General features: G+C 39.5%; 1 long non-coding RNA gene across 1 annotated transcript in view; it reads right to left on the bottom strand.

The window, feature by feature from the left end:
* Nucleotides 1–12,361: 12,361 nt before the first annotated feature.
* LOC137482310 (uncharacterized) overlaps nt 12,362–23,645 on the bottom strand; it is a 57,237-nt gene continuing 45,953 nt past the window's right edge. Inside the window, exons 2-4 of the long non-coding RNA XR_011003999.1 lie at nt 16,685–16,741; nt 13,256–13,346; nt 12,362–12,448 (exon numbers count right to left, since the gene is read on the bottom strand). This is a non-coding gene — a long non-coding RNA (uncharacterized lncRNA). The remainder of the gene's footprint in view (nt 12,449–13,255; nt 13,347–16,684; nt 16,742–23,645) is intronic.

The following is a 23,645-nucleotide window of genomic DNA, read 5'->3' as shown; positions in this document are numbered from 1 at the left end:
CTGTCTCCATTCATTATATCCCAAAAGAGTCTGGTTTCACTGACCTTGCTCTCAGTACAGTGCCTTGTGTCCTACTGATTTAAGGAGTTCTATATAATGAGTAGCTCAAAAAGGGTGAAATTAGCCAAGAGACCCATAATATATAAAATGTTCTTTGCTCAACACTAATTAGTTTACCTGACTTTGGTCTGGTAGGTCTGCTCTCCAAGGTACAGAGAATGCTTTTGATTTCACACGCCATAACATCAGACACTTAAGTTCTTTAGTTTCATATCCTGTTCTGGGGGTGGTGATTTTGTTTAAATAAAATCTTACTTCAGCAAATAAAAATGAATTTTTGTCAGACTTACAAAAGAAGAAGAAAAAGCAGCTCTTTTTACAGGGGACTTAGGGAAATAGATGATGAATTAGACTTTTTGATAACTGAAGATTAATATTAGTCTGCCTCCAATCAAAAACTTCAGCACTTGAATACTGAACACTTGAATAGGGATGCTCGTTGACACAGCCTCCAAGACAATACACCAAAATAGATACAGCTGCTGAAGTGGAAGTTGCTTTCAGCCAATGAATTTCCTGCTTGTCAGATTTGTATGCGTGTTTGAATGTGAGGGTAATGAAATAACATTATAGATTTCAGAACCAGGGCAGCCTTTATTCAGATAAGGTTATAAGCAAATATGGTTTAGAATGAGTGTCTGCTGAAGTAATAGAATCCATTCCCCACTTATTCTCAGGAGTTTAACTGTTTGCTGCAACATTTAAACATGCACAGAAATGCAGAAATGCACTTTGGGGTCACATACAAGGAGTTTTGTACCTTGGGCAAATAAACACTGCTGAGGTCACAGGGGCCATCTTCAGCTTAGTGTGAGTCTGCATAGACTTAACTCTTATTTCCCAGTGTTTCCTTTCATATAGGTGTTTCTCACATCTTAAAGCCAGACAATAGTAAACAAAATTAAGCGAAAATTAATTATCAAATAATCGTGAGACCCAAAGGTTATTTCTCAAGATGATTGGCTTACAACACTGAGGCCAGACTGTAAGACACAAACTGATAGATCAACCTACACATTTACAACTCTAAACTGAACACTTCCAATGGAAAGTAGGCAAAATTTTCCAAACCACTTCACTGAGATGCAGATTTTAAATAATTAAAATTATACTAAATAATAGCTTAGCATTTTGAAACATTTTCAGTCGCTAAACCCTTCAGAGGGTTAATGTCAATGCCACTCTGCAAAGCTAACGCCTCTCATCTGGAGAAAATTCTCCTGTCAGAGCAGCATTTGCAGGATAAACTTTTTGAAAAGCCTCTGACACATCAATGAAAAGTCTTGTACCACCAGTATCACCGCACTATTCAACAGAAATGTCAAAAAAGCAGTTAAGTGGAGAGAGAGGGAGAACAGCAATGAGCTGCTCCCACTCACACCAAGCACAAAGCGAGCAAAGGACCATGGGCCTGAAAGAAATGGAGCAATATCTTGCACTGGATCTGATGGAAATCCTCCAGTTGAAAATGCAAATTATAATAGGTTATTAAAATATTAAAGATAAAAGTGACCTTTGGTTATTGGGGTGTGTAACTTTAGCTTTCTTTTTCTTTTTTTTTTTTTCAAATCAGGAAAAAAGAATTTTGAGCAATTCAAAAGAAATGGGTTGGCAGCAGAGATTAAATTAAAATGAATAGCATGGCCATGACAGAATTAAAAATATGTTCTATAGAGCTACTGAAGATATTTATTCCATTACCATTTCAGTCTTCTAAGGAAGTCTTTTAGCTTACTCTCAAAGGGCTGAGCTTGTGACCAAAATATTCAAAGCAAGGACCAGAAGTGCCCTGAAGAGCATTGAAGTCAGGGGATAATTTTTCTGAGAACACGAGTAAACAGGCAAAGTGGAACAGCCGCATTCTGGGAATAATTATTGCCTCCAGTATATTAAGTTATTCAGCACTAGGCTATTCAGCAGTAATTATACCACCCCTGGGCAAGGATGATTTAGTGCAGCACACTGGTGAAAGCTGCATAATTAAGAGAAAGGGGTCTGGCTACTACTGAACACACCTTTCCAAATGTTCATCTGGCGCAGCTGGCAAGAGCCGCACTGGGCTGGGTGGGATGGGAAGGTGAGCAGAGTGGTTTGTGTGACCATGGCTTGAGTGCCACAGCATTTAGCCCTCTGCAGCCAGAAGGTCAAACTGCTCTCATTTAACTCTGTGCAAGCCAACCAGCTCACACACAATTGCATGTGTCTAATTAAAAGCTGCATGTGGTCTGCTGGGCCACCCTCTGATGTTAATACTTAGTGCAGTTTAGCACATTTTGCTCTGGCTATGTTGAAATCAGGCAGAACAAAGCCATGTATAGGCTCTAAAATCAGCTGTAATGCCCCATATGCTTGAATAGGAAAAAAAAATTAAATTGTTTAACAGAAATAAAATAATTAACAGAAAGAAAAAAAAAATAACAGAAAGAAGAAACATTTTGGTGTTCTAGATTAATTCCTTCCTCTGCAATGTGAAATGTTTGTTGGCTATTGTTCCTTCTTCTCTGGTGCTCTCATCGTGGGATTGTAGGAATGAGGAAAAGGAACTTCTGGAATGGTTATCACATTGACACAAAACCACTCAAATTCCCTTTCTATCCACATTTCTTGCAGAATATAAAGAGGTATGAATCTGTTCCATAAGACTTAGAAAGTGCCACAATATCAACAACCAACACCTCCCACAGAACCCACGCAGGGAAATTCTCACCATGGGGCTCCTCCTTTGTCCCTCTGCCTTCTCTGGGAACACTTCACTCGTCCCAGGGATTTGAGAGCACCTGATGCAAAGCCATATTCCCAGCCACCCTACTCGGGGACCTTTGCGGTGGCAGGAATTCTTTCCCAAAGCCTCATCCCCACACATGGAAGATGATCAGCAAACATCTGACAGAGGCAGCGGCCGCGGAGCGCCTGCAGCCCCGGGAGCTGGCTGCCTGCCCCGCCTGCCTGGCTCTGTCCCTGGCAGCCCCCAGCACTTGCTTTACAAGCAGGAGCAGTGGCAGTTTGGAAAAGCCTCCAGGGGAGGTCATGGGGGGATTGGCTTGGCTCCTCCACATCATTTGTCTTGTCTGAAATTAATTTTGAGGAAGCTGTTCAGCATTGCTCAACAATAAGATTCTGTATTAGCTGCAGCCATTCGTTTCCCTGCTCAGGGTAAGGTAACGGAATACAACATTCAAATGCCAGGATTTATGTCACTCTGGGGAAGCAAGTTCTGAGCAATTTGAGGTTTTTTTTAACACTTCTCAGTTATCCTGTTTGATACAGGCATCACAAAGAATGAAAGTCCACAACTCAGCAGAGTAAAAATAAATAAATTGAAGTTTTAGGAGGTTAGAATAAATAGTAGGGAAATTTAAAACATTTCTTTTTCTTTTGTCTTAAAAGTAAAATCAATAAAATATTAAATTTCAGCTTTTTTTACATTCTTTTACTACTTACTTCTCAGAACTTGCACATCTTTCCCTAAGAATAGTTGCCATTACTACTATTTTTGCATCTCTTGCTATTTTGCAGCAATATAGCTCTGACTTACATTTGAAAAACACTAAAGGTATTTTGATTAAACTTATTTACAAAGTCACTGACTTAATTTCCTCAAGGTTAAGCCAAGTTCAAAGATGACCTATAATCCCACAGCCCTGCAGACATCATCTTCTATGAATTGTTTTGTTAACAAGAGCAGCTCAGAATCAAACTGGGATTTTACCCATCTTTCACTCTTACCTTACCTCACCTCACTGTTACCAATCATTTATTGTGTATATCTTCCTTTTGTCATTTTTTCCCCCATTGCTTATCTCTTCTGGCCCATTGCAATTGGTAGTAGATTGCCTTCTATGTTCTATTTTTTTGTTATTTTTTTTTCCTGTGAAAGGAAATAGATTTTCCTGGGAAAAAAAAAAAAAAAGAAAACTGAAAAAAAAATTTCTGCATTCACATCATTAAATATTGGGAACCTGTGTCAGCTAGAAACTCTTCCATTCATGGGCTGCTTTTACAAATAACTTTTTCACACTGATTCAGGAGAGAATTAAGAGCTTGGAAATTTTCCTAAAAGAAATTAAACAAACTCTGTGTTACAGGGGAGCAGCACTGTCTGTGCACCATGGCAGGCTGGGATGCTGCTGCAGTCACGTCTCCATGTCACAGGAAGAATGACCCTGCATCATTTCCCTCCCTCCCTCAGCCTCCCCATCCCAAATTCCTCTTCCCACCCACCAAGCAGAGGGACTTGGATGGAGCCAGATGTCCCTAAACGGGGCAGGGCTGGACCAGAACTGCAGCATGGTGCATTCTGGGCCTGGCTTTGCTGTAAACATCAGCCTAAAGCAGGATGCTCAGATGGGGAGCACTCCTAGCAGGGCTGCAGGGAGGCCACGGACAGGTTCTGAGAGGTGAACCAGAACAGGATCACAGCACAGAGGCATCCCAAGAGCCAATCCCTCCAGGATATCCTGGGCAATGCTGGAAGCAGTCTCTGGTGTGGAGGCCAGGGAGGTGAGGAGGGAGAGGCAGAGCAAACTTGTTCTGAACTCTATTTGCCACTCATGGATATGCTCAGCACAGAGAGAAAAGCATCATATGTTGACTGAAAAAGTCAAAAGTCACTTAAGGACACTGACTTTGTGCACTGAACAAAATAACAAACTTGGTTCTTTCATCACTCGTTGACTTCACTGATGAGTCAAAAATCAAGCCCTCATTTTAAGCTGGTTGAAAACAAACTGTAGAAGATACTGAAAAAGCTTCCAGAATTTACATCTGTTACCACAAACACAGATTAGATTCTGCCTCTGGCTGGCCAGCCATAAGTTCTTCATGATTTGCTACACATGGGAGAATTTCGGCATCAGCCCACACATCCAGTCTCTAAAGCATTTTTGAATTTTTAGGTCTCTAAGCCTGCTCATGCATCTCCACAAGCACCTGTTAATTTGAAAAAACTGTAGAATATAAAACAAAAAAGGAAAGGAAAAGGAAAAGGAAAAGGAAAAGGAAAAGGAAAAAAAGGAAAAGAAGCAGCTGCTTATGGCACTGGGGACAACAACAAGGCGAGCTGAAGAAGCAATCTTTATCTCAGGGTAAGGCAATAATACTTCCAGCACAGGCAGCAGCAGTGGTTTTCCTGCTGTAATGCATACTTTGAACTGGCTCTTTTCCTGCTCTCATTTTTAGCTCAGAAACTAATGATCCTTGTTACTAAGTCACATCAGTGCAACGCTATGAAAGGACAAGTTCCATTTTAATGAACGAGTCTATACTGGCACACACAGTTTTTATCTACGTTCCAAGGAATTCTTTTGATCTGCAATCTTAAATTAAAGCTCATTCCTGGTCTTTTAGCAAGGCACATTTCCCTGGGAGCTTATGCTCGTAAGTAACACTTACTGTCATTGCTCTCCCCTCTCTTAGAAAACAACGGATGCTTAGAATTAATTCAAAAAGCTGTGGGAATGTGTAATATATTCACAACTTCAGACTATGGCATATGTAGTGACACTATGTATTCAAGTACCAGCAATAATCAATATTTGTGATTTATATGCTGTAATTAATGACCTCTTTCATACTTACCCTCAAAGATTAGTATAATTTTGACTCGAAACTCCCAACAGCCTCTGTGCACAGCAGTTTGTAACACGAGGGCTTTTCTTGCCACAAGTTATATGGCAAATCTGAAATGTGTCTCATCACTGTGGTGCAGATTTTTGCAGCAGTTTCCACACTGAAGATGAGACACAGCTGGGGCAGGAATCCCAGAAATGTGGTGTGTTCTCTCCCAGAGGCAGAATGCTGCAGGCTGAATTGCTGGAAAGCCTCACTGGCTCTCAGGTATGCAGGAAAAGGAGGGGAGAAGGGGCAGGTACCAACAGCAGAGCACAAAAACTCCCTGTGCTCCCTCCCAAGGAATCCAGTGACAACAGAAGGTGACACCAGGAGCCTGCCCCCATGGAAGCTGTCAATGCTCAGGGCAAACGCAAAAGCAACGGGAGGACTCTCAGCCTCCATCAAGCATCATGGAGAATCTTCCCCAAGAACTTCACATTCCACAAAGATCTATGCTTTAGCAGGCATTTACAATTTCCTTTCAATTTTCCTTACAAATCTCCAGTGCATTTTTACCATTGCCAGTTGAGCTTTTACATATTTGTTTTTTTTTTTTTTTTCCTCTGAATATCAAGGACAAATCTCAGACTACCCTACAAGGAGGTCAAAGCTCCTGCCTTAAAATTAAATCCTATCCTATGCCAATGTGAACCAGAGGGTTTCCTCAAACCTCAGTAGACAGTCAAATTAAGTGTTCACTCAGGAAAAAGAGAGGTACCCAAGCACCTGACTTTAATATGCCTTTAACTACAACAATAGCTAACAAATTTGAATCCACATGCTCTGGTTTTATTTTGCTAGTGAAGTATGTTTTGGCTTACAAAAGAATCTGAAGACCATTCTGCTGTGGAGAGAGAGAAAAGGAGGGAGAAGTAAATACTAAAGATAGAAGAATAAAAATCCTTTGAAGGGGAATTGAGTTCTTGCCTACTGCTTAAGAAAAATGCACTATAAAGCAGCTATTGATTTTTCATTCAACAGCACTGAATGTTTTATTGAAAAGGAGCAATGCTCAGTAATTTGAATTTTCAATTAAGGTAGCACATTCCTTGGACACATTTACTACTGCACTCCAGTGACATTTATTTGACTTTTAAAATCCCTCTACTATTGTATTCGTGTTTGTATAGATCAAACTCCCAATGCAGAAAGTGCTCGGATTATAACACTGCTGATTATAGACATGTCTGCAAGGCTCTGTGGACAATCTAATGACTTTATTTATAGGTAGGACAATGTGCAGTCAGACACAGCTGAGGTAAAATATGGCACCAGGAGAGAGATTAGGCAGTTCTGCATTTCAGCTGAGAAATATTTACATTTTATTTGTCTTTATGGACAGTATATAGATACAGTGAATTTAGTTATTTTAAAAAGTTTACATTTTAGAGTATTGGGACATCTTTAGTGATTATAAAACTCATCAACTTCTTAAATGTATAAAAATTTCAGCTGTAAGATAGACTGCAGTATTTCTAGACCATAGACAGGAAATGGTGGCTCAAACTGGATTCCCTTCTGAAGAAAAACTGGCTGGAAACCTGCCAGCTGTCATGGAGAGCTTGAATTCCATGTGGTCAATTAACAAACTTTATAGTTCTAGAAATAGATTTAATCTCTCCTAGTTATAGGTGTTTCTTGTTCAAAAATCTAATCATCTGCTCCTGCTAAGTGAAGGACTTGGGTAATCCTTGGGTATTTTACTAACTATGGGAGGCCCATCTTGGAGTCATCAGTAATTTATTTCACCCAAATTACAGCAGAAGTTGCACAAATTCCCATCAGTTTGTGGTGTACTGCTTAAAATCGTGTTCTAGCTCTTAAAATCTTGATATGAGCAAAAGGAACATGCCTGACATGCAAAGCTAAGAAATTAGCTTATTTTATCCAAAGTCTAGGTCCAAAGACTTGATCCAGTTGCAGTGATGCCAGCACTTATATCTCAAAATAAATTAGGCTAAAATATCAAATATTTGAAAATCAAGGCTTTTCTTTGCTGTTGTGCCTACCCTTCCCTATATTTTATTTCTTCTCACCACTGGAACTGCTTGAGACCATTTTGGAGAAGATCTGGAGCTCCTTAATCCCTCCACCAGAACAAACCAGCCCAATATACTGTGGTGCTCCATGTGCTTTTTTTCTCTGTGTGACCCTTTAATCAGGATGGACTCTACAGATGTACTCAGTGAAGTGCTCCCAGCCCTGCCACCATCTGACTGAGATTTCCTGGTACAGCTAATGAGGTTCTGCTCCCACTTAATCTCTAAATATGGCACAGTTCATGCTTTTTTAGTTTGCTTAATGACATGCTATTAATAAAGACACGACCTGAACAGCTACTTGCATTTATTGTCTTTTCTTCCCCCCCTCCTTTTTTACAATTATGCTGAGGAAATTTAATTTTTTGAGATCATAAGCAGTTGTTTTGTTTGACAAGTTGGATATAATCATCCAACACTGCCATGAAGGTCAGTGCATAAGCCAGCAATTTATCTGAAACATTTATCATGGTATCGAAATGGCTTTGCTACTTTTTCAAGTTATTATTATTATTATTATTGCCGTATTGACAGGCAGAGCAGGATGCTAACCCGTTCTAAAGAAAGGTTGAGTCCTCTGTAATTAAGTGTATTTTCAAGCAATTTCTAGTTATTGAAAGCACAGAACTATCCTTAACTCTAACTTTGTGGAACAGTAACTGGGCTGAACAGAACTACTCAATATCTTGTTTTTTCCAGAGAGAAATGGCCCTAAGATAGGTACAGCAACTCCTGCCTTTATCAAAACAAATTATAATTGGCATAAGCACAAAAACCAAAAGTTTTTGTTGGAATTAATGAAACCACAGTGGAATTCTCTGATCAGAACCATTGACTGACAATCCTGGTGCAAATGAGATTTTTGTGGTTTTGTGTGTGTGTAAGACTCAGATATTAGACAGCAGAGGATTAACTCTGCATCATTATTTTAAACTGAAACCAAAAAAGAAAACAAATGTAAATTACCTTTAATTTCAAGAACAAGAAACTTTGCTCATGTGAGTGAAATCAGAGCCTGTTGATTTTTAATGGGATTTGAGTGTTTTCTCTCTTCAGACTTGATTTGATTTTGTCATTATTTAAGTGTGGGTTATTATTTTCACTTCTAACAGACATCAAGCTGCCTGAAGACTAGTTATAGTTTTCTGTTCACAAATTTGAACCAGATGTTACAAAAGACCAAAATATCTAAATTATGCTGGTTTGGATGTTCTTTTTGGATTCTCCTCTTAAGACTGACCAAACCCAACCAGCACAGCCTGGAGAGTGATGCCTCAGGTTTTGTCTTTTCTATTTTTCACATTCTGTGCTGCTTTAGTGTGTGGGTCTAGGCTTCATATCGTGGGATGGTGAGCTCTCTGCACAGAGTAGGAGACAAAACAATTCCTTCTCCAGCTGGGGACCAAGGACAAATGATCCAAACCTCAGGCCCAGGAGCACAAACAACGTGGGCTGGAGAGAGAAAAACAAGCAGGATGGGACTGCATGGGCTGGAGCTGGAATGGGACAATGAACTCCAGTGTGCCAATGGAGCAGAGCTGATCACAGTGAGAGCCCCCGGGAGCGCTCGTGCATTTTGGGACCATTTGGGTTCACCTTGGGTGCAGCCCTGGCTGGGCTCTGGTGCTGCCCAAGGTGCATCCATTGAGGCCTTTAAATAAATCCCTATTTTACTCTTTACCTCTGTCCAGCCTCTGCTCTAGCTCAGCCTTCCCAAGGCATCAAGAGCACCTTGCCTTCTCCTCCCACGCCCTCTGAGGGGGTATTACCCACCAAGCTGCTGAAAGGAGACTCTGATCAGCACCTTCACGTTAAGGAGAACTGGTCCCGGTGGGAATTCCTACAAGGAAGCAGCTGGCAGATGAAGGGTGCACTCTTGGCATAACCTTTGGTCCAGATAATTTTCTGTCCTCCTCATCCATCAGAGAGCAAAACAAATTTCCAACACACTTTTAGATGTTTACAGCTGTGTTTCAACCTCCTTACTTAACCATTTTCACTTTCTACTCTACTCTATTTCTTTCCAAACAGGAAATTAAAACCAACCTGAACAAAACAAAGAGAAAACTAAAAATCAGTGGAACAGAAAACTGTCAAGCTTTAGAAATCAAACTTAAGAATTACATGCATTCCATATGCTTACAAATGATCTTCATTAGCACCTAATTACAGTTTAGTTCAATTAATTAGATGATCAGCTGCATTGATTCTTATCAGCAGATTATCCCTCATATAAAGTACTGTGGAAATTCACAAGATTGCAGCTGACAGTTCAAGTTCTTTCAAGTACTTTGTTCTCAGGGAAACTAATAAACAAACAAACAAACAAATAAATAATTAAAGAAGTAGGACAAAATTTTGCTTTCCTGCTTAGGAAAAAAATGTTTTCACTGAAAGAAGGAATGAAGACAGTACATAATAGCATGCTCTGGCCTGCATAAATTTAGGAGTGAATTTGGGACTGCAGAGCCTCATTAGGTTTCAGAGATTTCAGAGGGGGTTCTACATATGTGCAATCAGAGCTCTTTCTAAACAGAACTCAAACCATGGCTGCACAAAGCTGGAATGACCATGAATGACAAATGACTAAAGACAAAGACAAATGAGGACATGCATGGGGCTCTGGATTCCTGTATGTTATGGCTGAATACTTCTCATCCTGATAAATCCTCTCTTCATCAATTTTAATGCTGGGAAGATTTGAGAACAAGAGATGAACCTGGCCTGATGTTTAGCTTTCTGAACTACTACAACTTTTACAAAATTCCTCGGTGACTTTTCTTGCTTGAAATGTAAAGATGAAGCCAGAGATATTGGCTGATAAGTAAGCTAAGTTTCAAAATCTACATTAAAGATCAAAATTTTACCATTAGGAGGAAAAATATCAGGAGATTATTCAGTGCAGATAAGAGATTTTTCTTTGTACATACGTGGACAGTCAATAAAGGGGTCCTGAATGCACCTGAAAGTTTTAAGTTTTGATGGGTAATGATAGAGACTCCTCACCTATAATATATATATGTGCATACCCTTCCTTATATAAACACAGAATTGCACATAACCCTCTCTGATGTTCATTCTTACCTCCCCATGGCAGCAGTGAGTTTTTACACCATCTGCAGACACTGAAAGAAAGTTAAAAATTCATTAATTCTGTGGAGCCATAGAAAAGTGGATGCAAGCAGTCAACCCAAGTGAATACTGTTGCTATCCTGAACTGAACATTGATCCTGATCCAATCCCGATCTCTCTACTATATTTAGATTATTCTCTCTGGAATGAAACTATTGATATTGAACATGCTGAACGGAATAAATCAAAATATTTTAATCCTCCTTTAAATTCCACATTTGTTTACAACTTCACTTTTGAGACAACTGAATCAAACCCAGGTACTAATTTCCTTTCCCAGCTCCATCAGCCTTTCCTCATAAGGGAGATGTTCCACCCCCTTCATCCTCTCCATCAACCTTCTCTGGATCCTCTCCATGTCTCCTTGTCCTGGGGAGCCCAGAACTGGGCACAGCACCCCAGGTGTGCCCCAAGGGGCTGAGCAGAGGGGCAGGATGCCCTCCCTGACCTGCTGGGAAAGCTCTGCCTGCTGCAGCCAACGTGATCAGGGGCTTAAAGCATCTCTCATACAAGAGCTCCTCCCCTACAAGCCGGTGAACTACAAATAATTCTATTTAAACATATGAAAAAAAAGCAATTTCTTTAAGACCAGAGTGTCAAGCAGTGGAGCAAATTGCCCAAGGAGGTCGTGGAGGCTCCTTCAAAATATCTGAAGTCCAGCTGGACAAAGTCCAGGGCCATGCTCTGGGTGCTCCTGCTCTGAGCAGGGAGACGAGACTGTACAGCCTGGGAGCCCTGTGCCAGCCTCAGTGACTCTCTGATAGAGCTTTTATTGACATTTTTATTTTAATTTTAGGAATGTGGAAAGCCTAGGACATATTACCTTAAATCCTCTGCTGCTTTAGGGGCCAACCTTCATCCTCAAGTTTTATTTCCAATTGAGTGCTAATGAGAAAACCACTAGTGGGAAGCAGCACTTGCTGTTAGATCTATTAAACATGATTAAAAGAAAGAGGCTGGAGTGCAATTAAGGTAAATATTTCATTGATTTTTATTAATCTGCAGAGATTGTATCCAAAGCAGACACACTGAGGTAGGAGAGTCGTTGTGTTAAATCCCATGAGAATGGGGCTGTGAGCTGTGGATGGAAGGTGGGATAGGACTTTATTTGTAATACTTTAATAGACATTATTACTTTAACATTTTTCAGTCTTTTTGCTGGTACCATTACACAAAAAAAAAAAAAAATTCCAACTTTGTAAGAAAAGGTAATAAGCAATAAACTAACTCATAAAAAAATAGGCATACAGATATTGAAAGCATAAAATTTCTTCTATGCTTCTCTGTTTAAAAAAGACAGCATATATAATAATGGGCAGACACTGAAGTGTCAAATTCTTTTGGAGGCAGTGGACAACTTATTCATTTCTGAATGTGGCAGAAAGTGAATGCTTAAAAAATGAAAGACAACGCGTTTTAATTTAGATCATATGTCAATAACCTCCTGTTTTTCCATTTTGGTCTGCTTTTATTGCCTGCTTTCTTGGTTCTGTCTTATCTAACAGCTTGAGGAAATAACAATTTGTGTCACAGATTTACCTCTCAGTCTCTCTGCCCATTTTCTCATTCAGAGGTATTTTCTATTTCATCACCTTGCCTCCAGTTCACTAAAATAGAATGGAAATATGCAAGAAATGATAGTCAAAAATCAAAATATGATATACTATACACATTTGTGGCAGCACAATGGCAATGGTAAACTGCAGTAGCAAGATAAGTACACTTCTTTTCTCATTGCCTCTTTAATGTAAAAAATGTAAGAGCTGAGATTCTTAATCGAGTGCCTCCACAAATCAGGTGTTTGAAGTATCACACCACCTCCCACTGGAGTCATGAGAAAAAAAATTGAGAGAGAATTGGCAAGAGATGTAAAAACTTTGACCCTTACTGAAAAAAAAAAAAAAAAATTAAGGGTTTGTATTCAGTGGTCTAACGTCTTCAACAACTGAGATTTCAGGAATTGGTGATCACTGGCCATTCCTGCCGTCTCTCTATAAAACTGAGAAATTTGTTAATTCCTGTTATCAGCAAAAATTATTCCAGAAACAGGGGATTAATAGGAAGTACAAAATGGGATGTTCATTCTATTGTCAACTTGGAAAAAGTCCTCTAATGTTCCACTGGAGGGAAAAAACCCTCCAAGAGATGGATGTACACAAAGATGCAGATCAAACCAATCTGCACATCTCAGCCGTGCATTATTTGAAGTGAGGCTGGTTTCAAGACGTTGCCTTGATCTTGGGGCCTCATAATCAAATGCATTGTCTGGTGCTGGAATGAATCCAATCTGCTTTGAAAGTCCTTTGCTTCATCCCTCCAAAAGCACCAGAAAAAAACTATACAAGGAAAAAATTCTGATCTGATCTTCATCTCTAAGTTCAGAGCAAAGATATTTTAAAGAAAGTCACTTGTACCTTTCTGCGTGCTGACAGAGAACTCAGAGGCACAGAGGAAAAATACAGAATGGATTTCAAATGAAGTGTGGAAGGAATAACCTCTGTGCATCTGTAGGAAACAGAGGAGAATCTGAATTCTTGAATTTCAAGACTGCCACAGTGGTTATTCAGGTGGCATTACTGCCCAGTACTGTCCACAAATCCCAAATGTTTCACCTTCTTTTTTAAAATATATACAAGAGGAGTCCAAAAAGAAAAAAAAAATTAATTGAGAGGACTAGCGTGCATTACATGGACATTATTTAAATATGACCATAATGAACTCATTTATTAACATCATTATGACTTGTTTCTCCACAATTCAACAGCACATTTTCTGACAGTCTTTCACATCCATTTTTCAGCCACCAGCATCATGTTGGCACATAAAAAAAACCCTTTTAGTCCTTCTACACTATTTTTCAGCCACACTAGATTTTCTTAACAGTTTAATGATATTTCTGTACACACTAACATGCACAAGTATTTAAAGAATACAGCAGCAATTCACAGGAATCAGCTGCGTGCTCAGACTTCTCCTGTGGAACATTTTATTGTCCACAAAGATGAAAGATCTACTTACTCATGGAAGAGCCATGGAAATACAAGCATTTGGAAGGTTTCACTTGTAGTTTAAGTACAGCAAAAAAAAAAAAAAAAAAAAAAAAAAAAAAAAAAAAAAAAAAATCCAGGAAAAAGTAGACTTAGTGATGAGTACAGCTTTCAGTTCTGTTTGCGTTTAACACTTCATTCCCTGAACTCAACTTTCAACTGAATGAGAAACTTTTATGCACTTCTGTGGGGATCACTCACACTGATCACTCACCATTCAGTGTCTGAATGAATTTTCTATTTATTTTAGACTGGAATTAGACATTTTATAAATAAGACAGACCTGATCTCTAAAAAAAGAAAAAAAAAAAAAAAACCCACAGCCAAACCAGTGAAATTAAAACTTCTCTAGTATTACCTTCCTCTGCCATCTCTGACACTCCTCTCCACAAAATAATTAAGAATCAGATTTAAAAATTGAATATTATCACATCCTTGCTGCTAGTATTTTTAAATAGTGATAGCAGTAAGAGAATGGATTTGCTGGAGCTGTGATGTGCTCAGGTCCAAGTCCTGTTCTGCCTTTGCCCCTGTGATGACCCTCAGCAGAGGAAGATCTGACCTTGCTGCATAAAGTATTGTAATCTTACAACATGAACAAGATCTTAAGGATCAGAACCATGGAGTTCAAGCTCTTGTACCTCAGAGCTGCTCTCCCCAGTTTATTGAAACTTCAAACTCCAGCTGTGGACTTGCCTTCATGATGCACTGTCAGGGCACCACCCAGAGGACAGAGGGACGGCAGAGCAGAGATTGCAAACAACAACTTCCCCAAATAAAACGCTTTAATTACCAGCCTAATCACTTCCAACCACCTTTCCTAGACCTGCCTTCCACTGATTTTTTGTGCCATCTTTGTGCAATCTATTGGAAGGGGAACATCTTTGCAATGTCAACTTTTATTCCTTGATTTATCAGAGAAAGGTAATTTCTTTCCTGAGTAGTCCTCTCTTATTTTTCTACATGATCCAATCAGAAAATAAGAAAATTGCATTAATTCTTTGAAAGAAAAGGTAAAATCCTGCCTTTGAAAAGTGGATATGCAAGTCCCTTCCACTTCCCTTCCACTGTTCAACAATGGAAGAATGAATCTATTCCCTGACTGCGTTTGTGATGCAAAACCACATCTACTAGCTGGCCCAAACAGATCCCCATCACATCTACCATGTGTGAAATTCTTAAAGGTGACAAAGATTCAAACAGAAAAAGAAATGGATAACACAAAAAATTGAAAGGCTTGTGGCATAAAAAACCCCTCTTTTGATCCAATGGTCTGTAAATTATCAGTATTCCTACCATAGATGTTACTTTCAATACCTCATCACCACCCTCAGAACACAATTTCTATTCTACTGATGTAAGTTAACAACCTTTTTGTTGTTTCAGGGCCTCATTTTTGACCTCACAGAGAAACACTGTTATCTAACACAAAAAAGCAGTAAATACTCCTTAAAGTCTGATCCCAGAGCAAACCCTAATGGCTGTGTCAGTGGATTTTGTAATGTTCAGTTCTAAGGCTGAGCTCAGACTACAGCTTTTCCTCAATAGCACTATTTTGATATCAATCCAAACACAGATTCAGCAAATCTGTGGAAGCACAGTGACTTTGAGACAAACTAGTTTAAAACTGCCCAAGAGATTAGAAATGTTATCAAGGAGGAGACAGCAGAAATCTCATGACCTTTGTTTCCATGGGAAGCAAAGCTGAAAGCCAATTGCCTCAACTCCTCCAAATCTTTGACAACACCAAAAATCAGGGTTTTTTTCTGTGGATGAAGCAACTGTGATATTCAATCCTTCTCAGTGACAGCACATGAGCCTGCCACTCACCAGAGCTCTGCTGATCAACAGTGAAGATGGATTTCAACCAATAGGTTTCACTTCCAAAGACATCTTAGTGCGTAAAAAGCAACCAAGAACCCTTTCAGAAGCTCAAAGTGGATAAAAAGGAAACTCAAGCACATCTGAACAGTGAGAGCTGGCAGTCTAGATCAACAACATATGCTCCATAACCAACAATATTTTTGGTAAAAAGAAGCAAACAGTCTTCATTTTTCAGGTTTAATTAAAACCAGCCAGAGCATTTCACATTTTGATGCAGAAAATCATGAAAATAAATTAAGGACACAAACAATGCTAGTTTCTCATCTAAACTTCTCTATTTGTGTTTCAGAATCACAGATGATTTTCTATACATTTTACTTTTTCTTTCCCTTATGCATTGAATAAATTTAGTTACAGAAGCCCTTCCTTATCGTAAAACAAATAAACACCTTGTCAATAAGTTCACACAATTCTCTTAATGTCTACACTAATGTCTAGGGTTACACATTATTTCTGATTTCATATTGGAGGGTACAATATAACTCAGTCTAAAGAGAGAAAACATTATCTGTGAGAGGTAAAAATTTAGGTGGCTCCTCATATTCATACCTAAGTGTCTACACAGCACTTTGCAACCTAGACTGTTATTATAGAGATATATTAGACATTTTTATTCGACATACCTTTAAAACAAGCACTTTTCTTCTCTTGGAGAACGGTGTAGAAAACTGTCTGGGTGTTTATACTGTCATTGTTCATCCCTCTACAAAAATGAATCATTACTTATCCCTTTTAATTAATTTTAAGTACACATCTATGTATAAACAAGTAGAAAAAGCTCAATGTAGAATCACAGAAGCTACATGTAATTATTGAACTTTTGTGAAAAATATTTCTAAGTGTAGCCTAACTATTTCTAACCTGCTTTAGTCCCTGTGGCACCACTTTGAGCCCTTGGTTTAGTCCACAAACCTTGTGGCAGCCTCTTGATGCCTGGGTTTTAAGCACTTATTGCCTGTAAGTTTCCTTCTGCAATAAATAAAAACAACCTCTTGTGCTAATTCAACCTACCCAGGGTCAAAGACCTTTAGGTATTTAGCCTTTTTTGAATTTAAAATACAGGAGTTGCAAACCAAAGCAATGCATTGAGGGTGTACCTGTACAGCAGACAGAAAGTTAACTATAAATATCTTACTTTGCCAAACTTAAATACTGGAATAAACTCACCATGTAAATATGATAATGAATAAATTCTAACATATTCAGTCAAACATCTACAGAATTTTTTGTGTCTTGCTTAATTAGTTACAGTTACATGTGCTGCTGTCTCTCATTAACTTTGTAATTCCTGGGCATGCATAGGTGGGTGCCTCACTAAATATCCTTTGATTAACACACAGCACTCATATAATATATGCTAATTCCTATTTGCTAGGAAGTTAATTATAAAACTTTGATAATCTGTTTTGATAAATTTAGTTCAGTGGAAAATTTGTGTTCCTAGAACAGAATCGTATTAAGTTGTTTTGCTTTTGATTTTTTAAGGCAGTTACCTGCTACCTGTTGGGATGAATCCTTTGCTTGCAGAACAGGGGAAGCCAAGTTCAGAGTAAGATTTGTCATGGTTTTAGCCCAGGTGGCAACTGAGCACCACAGAGCTCCTCATTCACCCTCCTCACTCCACCCCAGAGGGATGGGAAGGACAGTCAAAAGTAAAACCCGTGGCTTGAGATAAGAACAGTTCAATAATTGAAACAAAGTAGAATATGATAATGATAGTAAATATTAATTAGAATAATAAAAAGAAGAAGGAAAACAACCGAGTTGTGCAAAATACCATTGCTCACCATGCCCTGACAAGTGCCAGACCCGGTCCCCAAACCCCAAATGGCCCTGACACCTTATCAAGGCTGAGCTAGAACAGAGGCTGGACAGAGTTAAAGAATAAAGCAGAGATTTGTTAAAGGATCTCCTCCATGGATCCACCTCGGGCAGCACCAGAGCCCAGCCAGGGCTGCACCCAAGATGAACCCAAATGGTCCCAAAATGCACGAGTGCTCCCGGGGGCTCTCACTGTGATCAGCTCTGCTCCATGGGCACACTGGAGTTCATTGTCCCATTCCAGCTTTAGCCCAGGCAGTCCCATCCTGCTTGTTTTTCTCTCTCCAGCCCACGTTGTTTGTGCTCTTGGGCCTGAGATTTGGATCATTTGTCCTTGGTGCCCAGCTGGAGCAGGAGTTGTTTTGTCTCCCTGCTCTGTGCTGAGAGCTCACCATCCCCCAATATGAAGCTCAGAACTGCACACTAAAGCAGCACAGAATGTGAAAAATATAAAAGCTAAAACCTGAGGCATCAACCCCACTCCTGGGAACTCCCCAGTCTGTGCACTGGGCACTGGTTTTATGGTGTGGAATATCCCTTTGGCCAGGCTGGGTCACCTGTCCCAGCTCTACTCTGTCACATCCTGTTTTGGTACCTCCTCACTGGCAGAACACGAGACACAGAAAAGTTCTTGATTTAGGATAAACACAACTTAGCAACAACCAAAACACCAGAGTGTTATCAGCATCCTTCTCACACTGCACCCAAGCACAGCTCTGTGCCAGCTGCTGAGATGAGATTGGCTCTACCCCAGCCCAAACCAGGACACCATTCTTCTTCCCCTTCTTCCCATTCCCACCCAACTCTTCCCATTCTGGTTTTGCTGAACCCTTCTGGCAGAGGACAAAAGACTGTAAGAGACTGGGGAACAGTGGCAACATTCTCCTGTTGGGACTGAGGTCTTTTGGAATTCTTATTGCTGTGGAATTTAGGTTTCCACTCTCCTTTCTTGGTTGGTATCTCTGACTTCCTTCCCTATCTGCAAATCTAAATAAGTACATCTCAAGTTTGTCTGCTGCAATATGCCTTTTATTTTCTTCTCTCTAGGAGTGCCACAAAGACTAACACTGTTCCAAATTCATCATGAGAATACCCTTATTCCTTAAGAAATTAATTTGAATTCAACCCACAGCAACATGCTGTGAATTGTAAAACTCATCTTAGATATAAAATTAATTTTACATGGGCATACAGAAAAATGATTGTCAGTAGATAGCAATGTGAAGCCATACCTGTATTTAAGCAAAGTTAATCTCTTGTACAAACAAAATGCTGCTTGCTTATTCAGTTTCCTTTAGCTAAATTCCTAAACTTCTAAGGACTTCAAAGAACTACAGAGAAGCAAGATAAAGAGCTTATCTGCATAATTCTTATGCTAATTCACAGAAGGTGTCTTGACTAAAAGGATGTCTACGTGCACACCAAGGACTCACTAATTCCCTTCCTCTAAACCCTAAGTTATTATACACGTATTTAATTGGAATAGATCTGACTCTGCTTCCAGGGAGTGCCTGGTTCTGGGTCCTGCTGCGAGCTGCTGACTCCCAGGTGGACCTGGCACTTTTTTGGGATATCTAGAGAAGGTTTTGAGGCAGGCTACTGCCACAGTGCATGTGTGCAGAGCATGAAGTACAAATGCTCACTCACTCCTTAAAGAACATCCAGCTCAGAGTCCTGCCCAGGTTAGGAGGTAAAATACCATCAAATGCTGCTCATCATCATCCTAAAATCTGAAACTGCTCCTTTTCTCACCAAGTCCTCCCTTCCCCAGCCCTACGCTCCCACATCTCCAAGCTGAAATATTATTCACCTTTTTTTATGGTAGAAAAAAGTGAAATCCCAACATTAAACATCTCTGATATTACCATTTCCACAAAATATTTATAACTTTGTAAACCTTTTAGCTCACAGAGTTCCAAGGCAAACTGAAACGATTTATGTTTACAAAAGAGGTAGAAGTTTCCCAGGGAATTTAAATTGGTTTTATTAGCAGGGTTTTATCACCTATTTAAAAATATTTATCATTTTTAATTCTATTTCTGCTAGTAATAAAGCACCAGTTATTCAAAAAAGCCTCACATGCATCTTACACACAGAAAGACCATTCTTAACCTTATCAAAAATGTAGTACCACCATTTTAAATATTTTTAAACAAATTGCATGCTGCAGCCTGAAGAAATTACAGGGAGTTTTCTAAAGGTTTTTTTAGCCTGTACTCCTAGTTGTGTTTTTGGTTTTAACTGTTTACTCTGTGTGCTGGTTTGCTAATTGTGAGCGTGCAAATACATTCTCATTACTAGATAGGTGAACGATTGCAACAGTAGTTCAGCAAAAAGATCATTGCTGCCCACAAAGAAATCCTATAACTATCTTCACAGAATTTTTATATAAAAATAAACTAGCTGGGTTTTTTTGTTTTACTTAACATAACTGGGGTTTTTCTACTTAACAAATATGGTACAGTACTAATTCACCTCCACAACAGCAGGAGGCTTTGCGCTTTAAAAAAGGGAAGGCACACAATACAAGAAACAGAATTATCTTAGCGGTATAAAACAAGGCCTGAAAGACTTTCTACTTTATGCTAATTCTTTCCTGGATGACACTGATTCATATGCACAGTAAATAACTCATTCTGATAGCATCACTAGGCCAGCCACCATTCTGTCCCTCATCAGGAGCTGCAGAGACAGGACAAGGAGGGATGGCTTCATGCTGACAAGGAGCAGGTCTGGATGAGAGTTCAGGAGGAAATTGCCCCTGGGAGGGTGAGGAGCAGAATTTTCCCTGAGAAGCTGTGGCTGTTCCATCCCTGGAAGTGTCCAAGGCCAGGTTGGACGGGGCTTGGAGCAACCTGGGACAGTGGAAGGTGTCCCTGTCCATGGCAGGGGTGAAACTGGATGGGCTTTAAGGTCCTTTCCAACCCAAATCATTCTGGGATTCCATGAGATCCTACACTGCTAATATTTTCCTCTGATTTTTGAAAGATTTCTTTCTTTTCCCACTTTCCTTCTCTGCAAATATACACAGTCGGATTTTCTAGGATTCACTTTGAAGCAGCCTACCAAAACCAGGAATTGTTTTAGTACAATGATGGTCTATGGGTTTATTAGGAGCTCTGACAGAGGAACTGCTGAATCAAACTCAGCTGCAGATTCTGGCTAAGTCAAGCAGAACATGTAGGTGGGTAAATGCACCAATGGTAAATGAGTGTGTTCCCACAGGTCTGGCATAATAATAGAAGTGAATAATTCATATCATGTGGGAACAGACAATTATAATGCATCTGGAAAAGCAAAATACACAAAATAGGCTTTGTTTTAGTCTCAGTTTCTCCTGCTTTTTATCAGTGATTCCCTTTCTGCCCTTTGCAAACCCTGCTCACTTTGTGTCAATTTACACAGCTACGTGAATTTGAGCAGGTAGTGAATGCACTTTCTCCTGATTTGTTTCAATCCAGTCAAGATGATCTTTAAGGCCTCTTCCAACCCAAACTCTTCAGTGATTCTGTGATTCTCTACTACCACTTTCCCCCTTGTGGAAGGAGGGGCAACTGGAATAGCAGAGGCCAGATTGAAGGAGCTGAAGGCAGTGCTAGGAAACATTCCACTTTTATTTCCAACTTGATCCAAAAGGGGAGCCACTGAAGGAAGGTGTTAGGAAATGGAATTGAAATAATTCCAAATCTAATCTGCAGCACTGCTCAGTACTGACACTGGCAACAGCAACTTCTTAAAATATTTGCAAATTCTGTCCAGGGGATCTTTCAGAACTGAGCACAAAGTGACATTAAGTAATCATTCCAGCCAGATACTGAGCTGTACTGGGGCATAGAGGCTGTCATTCATAGCTAAATTACACGTTCCATTTGGGAGCCTGTTTTAGATTCCTGACGCACGTAATCGAGTGCAACTGATGAATTTTGTCTAACAGTTTATCCTTTAGCATTGACACTGCAGTTCCTAATCATACCCAAAGTGTGGTGGAGTTCTGATACTGCTCTTTTGAAAGTCAAAGGAAGTTTTAGCAGTGCTCTCAACAGCCTTAATTTGCTATTTGCCACTGCACAATGCACACAGAAACTGAAACTCGAGTTGCAGCAGCAGCCAAAATTCTGACACAGCACTCAGTGGAAATAGCATTTTAACCATGTTTTAGTGATGACCTCCAAAAGCCAATTACAAATCTAGTATGAAAATCATGAGCACTCACTGTACTTTACCTGTTCATTGTGAAAATAAAGAATGAAAAACATATTTAGAACTGGCAAATATTCTTCTACCTTAAACAGCCTGGTATAACAGGTAGTTCTAAAGCCTTTTGCAGAAATAACAGCAGACTGGAGTAGAAACAATTTAAACAGGAATAAGTAACAGAGGTGAGGAGAGCTATCCAGCAGCAAGGAGTGATGTCACCCTCACCCTCAAACCTTTTCCTGGCCATTAAGCTACAAAAATAAACCAAACCTACTCCTCCGTTCTTAACAGGCATTAAGAAAGTCTATACTGCTGTTGCCAACTCTCGGGCATCATTAACATCACTTTTACATAACATATTTTTCTAATATGCCCCTTGGATCTCCAGAATAACATCTCAAACAAATGAAACAGCTTTGCTGGCCAGCTGAAGTCGCGCCTTTGAAGGAGCTCTGTAGGATAAAGACTTGCAGCGTCCCAGCATTAGAGACAAACCCCATTTAGCTCTGCTGGACTGACAGTGCTCTAATTTCATTGACTCCAGAGCTACTAATGAGCTGCTGTCACCGAGGGGAAAAATAAACACCTGCTAAACACAGAGAGACTCTTCTCTGCAGCTGTATTTCCTTACAGGGGATTATGGTATCGACCAGACTGATGGAGCCGTTCCCTCCTTGGGAAGAACTGAAACAGGAGCTATGGCCCCATAAAGGAGCCTGTGATTAGGCCTGATAAATCCTTCCTGATGGCCTGGAAGTCGGTTTGATGGTATCATCCAATTTCCAATGAGCGATGTCTGCACTGCAAAAAAATCTGGGTGAGAGCTGGGGCCTGTGTTTGGCCCTCTGAGGCAAAGACAATGGATCTGGGAACAGCCATGGGAATAAAACAAGTCCCTTAACTCCAGAGTAAAGTCAGGAAAATAACATTTTTCTTAGTATGCAGACAGACCAGAAAGGGAAAAAAAATGAAAAAAAAAATATATATATATATATATATATATATATATATATATATATTTGAGCCAAAGAAAACCATACTTTTTCTGCTGACAGAAATAAACAACACAAATTGTCTTAATTAAATAATGAAATATCCACTGTCCCTTTGATAATTAACCTTTTTACATCCTAAATTACTCCATATTTTAGCTAAAGAGTAAGGATTTTGACTGCAACTATTTACTGAATTTAACTTACAGAGCTAAAATTATTAATCTCCATAATTAACTTATTTAGGGACCAATTTCCTGAAATGTGATGAAAAATTGCTGCTTTGGATTTTACCTTAGAGATGTTTAATCTTCTCAGGGTTTTTTTCCTGAATGAGCTGGAAAGGCCTGTGGAGCTGCCAGCCCTGTTCTGTGTTATTTGAATAAAAACCACTTCACTCCTGAGTCTTTCAGCTAAACATGCAAGGAAGGGAAGTTTTTGAGGAGAAAGTCAGTACAAATAACTGATTTATCTGGGTAGCAGCTTTCTCAAAAACAATGTTTTGACAGAAGTGTTCTCAGAAATGTCTATTTTTAGTCACACTTTCTGCAATCAATTTCTTTGTAAACAAAATAAAAATCAAGAAACTGCGCAGATACCTCAGAAAAAGGAGGATGAAAAGTCACAGGATGATTTCTCTGCCTGAGGGAAGCAGGAGCACTCTAAAGTTCAGAATGTGTTATAATGTTAATAATTAAACTATTAAATACCAGCAGTCTCAATGCAGAAAAATACAGGGGATTTATTTGCTGAGTTTTTTTGTTAGTAACTGCTTTATCAGCACAAATATTCAGGAAGTTTGTCGCATACCCTCTGATCTGTGGAGGATGGTCTTAACCTGAACCATTCTTCCACACCAGGAA

The sequence above is a fragment of the Anomalospiza imberbis genome, chromosome 14, assembly GCF_031753505.1.
Source record: "Anomalospiza imberbis isolate Cuckoo-Finch-1a 21T00152 chromosome 14, ASM3175350v1, whole genome shotgun sequence".
NCBI classification, from domain to species: domain Eukaryota; kingdom Metazoa; phylum Chordata; class Aves; order Passeriformes; family Viduidae; genus Anomalospiza; species Anomalospiza imberbis.
Note: the sequence above shows the minus strand (reverse complement) of the source record. Positions and strands in the feature narration are given on the sequence as shown.